At 40.8% G+C, this 7500-nt stretch overlaps 1 long non-coding RNA gene across 1 annotated transcript in view; it reads right to left on the bottom strand.

Moving 5' to 3' along the window:
* Window positions 1-718: 718 nt before the first annotated feature.
* Window positions 719-7500, bottom strand: part of LOC143283238 (uncharacterized) — a 137443-nt gene continuing 130661 nt past the window's right edge. Inside the window, exon 3 of the long non-coding RNA XR_013055376.1 lies at window positions 719-859. This is a non-coding gene — a long non-coding RNA (uncharacterized LOC143283238). The remainder of the gene's footprint in view (window positions 860-7500) is intronic.

Below are 7500 nucleotides of genomic sequence, written 5' to 3'. Positions count from 1 at the left end.
TTACTATTGAATCCTGTTGATGTCAGTGGTTTGGGGGTGTTACTGTTGAATCCTGTTGATATCAGTGGCTTGGGGGCGTTACTGTTGAATCCTGTTGATGTCAGTGGCTTGGGGGCGTTACTATTGAATCCTGTTGATATCAGTGGCTTGGGGAGTGTTACTGCTGAATCCTGTTGATGTCAGTGGCTTGGGGAGTGTTACTGCTGAATCCTGTTGATGTCAGTGGCTTGGGGGGTGTTACTGTTGAATCCTGTTGATGTCAGTGGTTTGGGGGTGTTACTGTTGAATCCTGTTGATGTCAGTGGCTTGGGGGCGTTACTGCTGAATCCTGTTGATGTCAGTGGCTTGGGGGTGTTACTGTTGAATCCTGTTGATGTCCGTGGCTTGGGGGTGTTACTGTTGAATCCTGTTGATGTCAGTGGCTTGGGGGCGTTACTGCTGAATCCTGTTGATGTCAGTGGCTTGGGGGTGTTACTGCTGAATCCTGTTGATGTCAGTGGTTTGGGGGGTGTTACTGCTGAATCCTGTTGATGTCAGTGGCTTGGGGGATGTTACTGTTGAATCCTGTTGATGTCAGTGGCTTGGGGGAGGTGTTACTGCTGAATCCTGTTGATGTCAGTGGCTTGGGGGTGTTACTGCTGAATCCTGTTGATGTCCGTGGCCTGGGGGTGTTACTGCTGAATCCTGTTGATGGCAGTGGCTTGGGGTGGGGGGTGGGGGGGAAGGTGTGTGTGTGTGTGTGTGTGTGTGGGGGGGGGGGTTACTGCTAAATCACTGAGATTTCCGCTCGGTTCCACTTTCATCTTTCCTGACTCTCTGTCTTCCTACACAGGAAGCGGTCGCTTTCCTCTCCAGGAATCTGAAACAGAAACGTGGAGGAGGGTAAGGGCACAGCTGATAATGCAGTGTTATAAATACATATATCAACACACACACACACACCTGTTTATTTTGTGATGCATATAGGCAAATGAATATTATGAAGTGTATCTGCACCAATGTATGTATGTGTAACTGTATTTGTAAATGCTCTGGGCTCTCCGGAGATTGGGCGTCCAAATATTCACTTTTAGTGTGTGTGTGTGTGTGTGTGTGTGTGTGTGTGTCTGTGTGTGTGTGTGTGTGTTTGATTTTTATATGCATATGTACATACACACGTCATACAAGCACACTCTTCAACACTCTCTAAGGACACGAAACAGAAATGAGGGCAAGGCACAATCAATGCTGTGGATCTCCAAGCATAAAGAGCAAAGACATATGTATTATACCAGTTCCCATTAGTTCTCCCCCCCCTCCCCCCCCAAAAAAAAAGAAGAAGAAAGAAATGTTTTGTTGTGTTAATTTCTTCTTACTTGAAGGAAGTCAGTGGTTTATAAACTTTTCTCCACTCTGATTGAGAACACCACTGAACTGTGACTGATGTCCCTGGATCACCTGCTGTAGGGGCGATAATTCCCTCCAAATACCGAGGTATCCGAGGAGTCAACAAGGGGACAATACTGCAGAATACAATTTGGTTCTTTCCCCTCAGAGACACTTCGCACGGCTTCCAATCGCTGTCTCTGAAGGGTTTATAGCATCTTCCAACTTTGTTGTTGTTTTTTCCCCTTTTTATTTATGATCAGAATGTTTTTACTATACGGCGTCGCAAAAAGATACGTTTATCACCGGCAAATAACCAGCCAGTTTGCCGAGCTAATCATCTGAACTTTCCATCGAACTGTAAGGACCCTAACCATTTTATACAGACAAAATATTTATTGCCCACAAAATGGAGTGCGAAACACGAATAGAAATACATTTATATTGACTAAAAGTCCACCAATTCATAACATATTTAGACAAACTTTTTTTCATTCATAGGCTGGAAGGCATTCCCACTAACTATAGTTCTACAATCATTCGTGATGAACAAATAGGACAAAACCTTAATCGATCGTGAGATCGAATTGGCCAAATGAAAGGCATATGACAAGGTAGTATCAATTTGACAGAGGTGAAGATGTAAATAAGAGACCAGCTCTTGTTCACCACGACGTACCGCATTTCACACTACGAATCCTGATTCATCATTTTGTTTTAATTTTAACCTTCGAACTTTAAGTGTAAACATAAATCCTTGATGAACTTCTGGGCAACTATGGCAAATTTCCGAACACTTCTTTCGTTAAACGTTTAGTTGATAATTGTAACTTTCAAACTGGAAAGTCGTGTTGCTCTTCACTCATCAGCTGATATTGAATATGTTCCGGATGTATACAATTCTTTTGATCCCGCAAATGAATAAAAAAAGAAGAAAAAAAAAAGAACAATTGTTGTAAACTTTGACAGGTGAGGCAATCTAATTCATATGCTATGTGAATAACCTGCGCCATATTTTTTTCAAATGTTCAAACAAATAATCATATGATTATCACTGTTGAACCGAGGGGAAGGTTGCACCAGCTGTAGTCATTACAGTTGTGAAAGAGGTACAGGCTGGGAAGGAAGCTGACTGTTGGTGAAGGCTTCCAGACAATAGTTATTACTTGGTTATGTTTGAAACAAGGAACAACAATCATCGTCATCTTCATCATCGTCATCATCATCGTCGTCAGGACTAACAACAGCAGCAGTACGGTTAAACCTTGCGATAAGGAGGGGCGATTATTCTAACCTTTTGAATTTTATTCATTCATTTATTCATTCATCAATTTTAAGGAAAACGCACCACCACCAACAATAACCACATCAAGACTAAAATAAACTTAAAGAATGATTTGCCATTTTAATGACATTAAATGTTTCATATTAGGATATTATATATATATATATATATATATAATAATAATAATATACATATATATATATATATATCTAATATATCTATATCTATATATCTATCTGTCTATCTATCTGTCTATCTATCTATCTATCTGTCTATATCTATCTATCTATCTATCTATATCTATATCTATATATATATATATATATATATATATATATATATATATATATTATATAACATTCAGTACGTTTATCTTGATATCAATATATTATCAAGTCATGAATGTTAATGTATCAAAAGCCATCATTTACGCGGTCGATACGATCAATCATACATGAATAGATATAAGAAAAAGACTTATTCTTTGAAGCATATGTGTTTCCACATTGGAAAATGAGAACTGCAAGAAAAGGAGCTCCAGAGCAACATTTCACGACAAAAGAAAAATAACAAGAGAGGCAAGGCTTTCAAGACTCATTTGTGATACACTTAAAAACAAATCCAAGCTTTTATGTATTGAGCACAATTTCAAAATGTAATGTTTAAGATGAGAAGGATCAGTTTAAAGCAAATTAACTCCCCTAGCATTAATTACAGAGTAATTTCCCTTTTTTACTAACTGCACCAAAAATGTTTGCAAAATAAATAAAACTTCCATGCTTAGCGAAAGAAGTTCCTGTTTGAACAGAAAATGATAATAATGACTGCTCTTGTTGTTGGATCAGAATATCAGATCAAAGTGCCAAGTTTAGAGAATACAAAAAAATATAAATATAACAGTAAATGCAGTTTGCATATAATTAGGCTTCATTTTTTATTTTTTTTGTGCCCATCCCAGAGGTGCAATATCGTTTTAAACAAGATGACTGGAAAGAACTGATTTTTTCCTATTTTTATGCCTAATTTGGTGTCAACTGACAAAGTATTTGCAGAGAAAATGTCAATGTTAAAGTTTACCACACACACACACACACACACACACACACACACACACACACACACACACACGCACACACAGAGACAACCGAACACCGGGTTAAAACATACTCACTTTGTTTACACAAGTGAGCCAAAAAAGAAAGAAGAAGAAAGAAAGAAAGAAAGAATAGACAAAAAGTATAATGTAAGAAGACAAAATGGAAAGATTTTTTTTTACTTATTTTATTATTTTTTATTTATAATAAATCGCGGACTGGATCATAATTAGTCAAAAATAAAGACATGAACAGACACATATTCTATATTTCAAGTTCAATACTTTACATGAAGGAAACAATCTTTTTTTTAAAAAAGCGTTTCCTTGCATTTATTTATTTGTTTATTAGTTTATTTATTTGTTTTTTCATTTATTTATTTATTTATTTTGTTTACTCTCCCTTTTATCTATTTATTTATCTATTCATTTATTATTTTATTTTTATATTATAGACTTCTTTTCCTGCAAATATCTTTGCCCAATGGTGTATCATGCATACAAAATATGTGATAATTTGTATTTCCTTGCATGCCTTTGATTTTGTCCGATTATTATTTTTCTATCCGTATATTATGAACAAAATCTCGTACAAATAGCGAATTATTCACAAAAAAGACCACCAACAAAAAAAAATAAAATAAAACAAATGAAAACAAAACAAAACAATTGCACATAAACAATAACCTACACATAACAACAATAACAATAAAAGAAAAAAATGATGATTCTAATAATAATAATGATGATAATAATGATAATAATAATGATGATGATGATAATAATAATAATAATAACAATGGCGATGGTGATAATAACAATGACACTAATAATGATAATAATGATACTACTACTATAATAATGATAATCATAATAATAATAATGATTGACGGGATAGGTACTAGGATGGATTTTTACATTGATGGATAAAACAGGAACAACAACAACAACACACACACACATACACACACGAGTACGCGCGCGCGCGAAAAACAAAACAAAACAAAAAAAAAACAAAACCCCAAAAACACACACACAAAAAAAACACCACCCACTTGTGATCTGTAGCATTTCGGTAGACTGCCTTTAACACTTTCAGCATGTCATAAAAAAACAACAAACAAAGAAACAAAAAAAGAAAAGGAAAAAACAAAACAAAACAAGAAAAAGAAAAGGGGGCGGGGGCGCCAGTTTGGCTACAGATACTTGTGTTGTTTGCAACTGTGTCGAGATTTAATGTTAAATAATGCATGGAATTAAGGACTTCAAAAGAAATCGAATCTGAGGTGCTTAGATGTATACGAGAAGAACAGGTAAAGAAAAAAAAATAAAGCTTAAAAAAAAAAAAAAAAAAAAAAAGAAGAAGAAAAAGACAAGAAAGTAAAAGACAAAATCAAACGAGTAATGAAAAGCAGAAATTAGTGAAACCCCGAGAACGTGACGAACCTTTACCCTCCCATCCCCTCCCCATCATCCAACACACACAAACACACACACACACATTTCTTCCATTAAAAAAAAAAAGAAAAAAAAAGTAGAGCAAAAAGAAGAGGAAAAGAAGAAGAGAAAAACAGAACTTAAAGGATGTCCAAAGGACAGGCGCCATTTGAACAGGGATTCGCATTCTCCAATAACCAACTTCGGCTCTTTAATCTCCCCTACCCATACATACCCATAGATCTCTCTCTCTCTCTCTCTCTCTCTCTCTCTCTCTCTCTCTCTCCGTCTCTCTCTCTCTTTCTCTCTGTCTCTCTCTCTTGCTTCTGCGTCTTTCTCGCCCTCTCTCTTGCTACCCCCTCTCTCCTCTCTCTCTCTTGCCACCCCCTCTCTCCTCTCTCTCTCTCTCTTGCCACCCCCTCTCTCCTCTCTCGCCCTCTCTCTCTCTTGCCACCCCCTCTCTCCTCTCTCTCTCTCTCTTGCCACCCCCTCTCTCCTTTCTCGCCTTCTCTCTCTCTTGCCACCCCCTCTCTCCTTTCTCGCCCTCTCTCTCTTGCCACCCCCTCTCTCCTCTCTCTCTCTCTCTTGCCACCCCCTCTCTCCTCTCCCTCTCTCTCTTGCCACCCCCTCTCTCCTCTCTCGCCCTCTCTCTCTTGCCACCCCCTCTCTCCTCTCCCTCTCTCTCTTGCCACCCCCTCTCTCCTCTCTCGCCCTCTCTCTCTTGCCACCCCCTCTCTCCTCTCTCGCCCTCTCTCTCTTGCCACCCCCTCTCTCCTCTCTCTCTCTCTCTTGCCACCCCCTCTCTCCTCTCTCTCTCTCTCTTGCCACCCCCTCTCTCCTCTCTCTCTCTCTCTTGCCACCCCCCTCTCTCCTCTCTCTCTCTCTCTTGCTACCCCCTCTCTCCTCTCTCTCTCTCTCTCTTGCTACCCCTCTCTCCTTTCTCGCCCTCTCTCTCTTGCCACCTCAGTGCTCCTCTTTTCTACTCGTTCTTAGCCACACTCTCTACACTTGCGTAATTCTTCCACACACAGACCTCCCCTCCACACTACTTAAACCAATGACATAGCAAAACAAACTGCACCATAAACATATCCCTACACATAACAACCTACAATACCACGCAACCCATGATCGATCTAATCCCCCATATGTCTCTCTACTCTAATGATTGATAATCATACTATCCATGCGATGGCTCATACATGCCTACTCTCTATCGCCCTTACTACTTACTAATCCTTCGGGATCGTCCCTAGGATGGTTTTGCCATTGACGGATCCACTCGCCAACAACTAACAACACTTCACACCCCACTCTACACCGTCTCGTCTGCCCGCCTATCCAAAACAAAACATACAACACAAAACACCCCTCACACTCTCAACACCACCCACTCTGCTGATCTGTCAGCATTTCGTACTGCCTTCACCACTTTCGCTGTCTAAACACACAAACTCTCAACCCCCCTCAACGAACCTCACATCACCAAAGCCCAATGCGGTGCTCCGTTGCTACAGACTACTGTCTTTTGCACCTGTCGTCGAGATTTAATGTCAACTCTCCCTGGAATTAGCTCTCAACCCAACTCGAATCTCGGTCGCTGTTCTCGTAGACACCCCTGTCAAGAAAACACTACCTCCACACCAAAATACAAAAACAATCACGCATAGTCAACGCCACAATCAAACTGTTCTGTACCTAACCACCCTCTCTAGTCTCCCGCCAGAACGTTTCGACCTTTCCCCCTCCTCTCTCCCTTCCCCATCGTCCAACACACACTCACTCACTCCACCCCCGCCCTCCCGCACGCACTCCACACACACACACCATTTCTCCATTAAAAAAAGAAGCAAAAAAATAGAGCCAAACACGAAACAGACATAACACCTTAATGGATTCCAAGGCCAGCTCCTTCTCGCCCAGGATTCGCTTCTCCAACTCCAACTCGTCTCTTTACTCCCCCTCCCTTCAACCCTGACCTCCTCTCTCCTTCTCCCGTCTCTTCTCTCCACTCTTTCCTCTCTGTCTCCTCTCTTGCTTCTGCTCTTTCTCGCCCACTCTCTCGCCCCCTCTTCCACCTCCCTCCTCTCCTCTCTCTCTTGCCACCCCCTCTCTCCTCTCTCCTCTCTCTCTCTCTTGCCACCCCCTCTCTCCTCTCTCTCTCTCTTGCCACCCCCTCTCTCCTCTCTCCTCTCTCTCTCTCTTGCCACCCCCTCTCTCCTCTCTCTCTCTCTTGCCACCCCCCTCTCTCCTCTCTCGCCCTCTCTCTCTCTTGCCACCCCCGTCTCTCCTCTCTCGCCCTCTCTCTCTCTTGCCACCC

The sequence above is a fragment of the Babylonia areolata genome, chromosome 6, assembly GCF_041734735.1.
Source record: "Babylonia areolata isolate BAREFJ2019XMU chromosome 6, ASM4173473v1, whole genome shotgun sequence".
NCBI lineage: Eukaryota > Metazoa > Mollusca > Gastropoda > Neogastropoda > Buccinidae > Babylonia > Babylonia areolata.
This window is presented reverse-complemented; position numbering and strand designations above follow the sequence as displayed.